This window comes from Phalaenopsis equestris, unplaced genomic scaffold (assembly GCF_001263595.1).
Source record: "Phalaenopsis equestris unplaced genomic scaffold, ASM126359v1 Scaffold000002, whole genome shotgun sequence".
In the NCBI taxonomy this organism is placed as follows: Eukaryota; Viridiplantae; Streptophyta; class Magnoliopsida; order Asparagales; family Orchidaceae; genus Phalaenopsis; species Phalaenopsis equestris.
In genome coordinates, this window is record NW_018164444.1 from 68,023,072 (window position 1) to 68,023,563 (window position 492).

Genomic DNA, 492 nt, shown 5'->3' on the forward strand with positions numbered 1-492 from the left:
TTTCTTTGAAAAGAGAAGGCGCTAGTCCGAATGAGTCGAGCTTCTCTTCTTGAAGAAAAAAAGAAAATTGCATCTCCTATCCCGTGACCAAGTAGAAGAAGTAGAGCTGATTGAACAACTTACTTGATGAGATCAGCGCCTCTGCTTGAAAAGAAAAGGTTCTATCCGGAAAGGGACTTCCACTAGGGCTAGGGACACCGGGTCTTATCTTTCGAAAAGAAGGTATATCTATTATCATTCAAAATAGCAATAGCAGGACTTGTATCACCGGAAATTTGGAAGCATAGCACCAACGAGAGTTTGATTCTGAAAAAAGAAAAGTGATTGCGTTCACTAGAAAATGCTCTCCCTTGCTTCTCTTGATTCCATAGCGGATGGGTACAGTCATTCCATTCAACAAAAAGAGAGCACCGGATCTTGCATGAATGTGCACATCCGATTTGTTCACATCTTGAAGCTTAGCGCCCTTTGTGAAATGATACACTCTTCCCC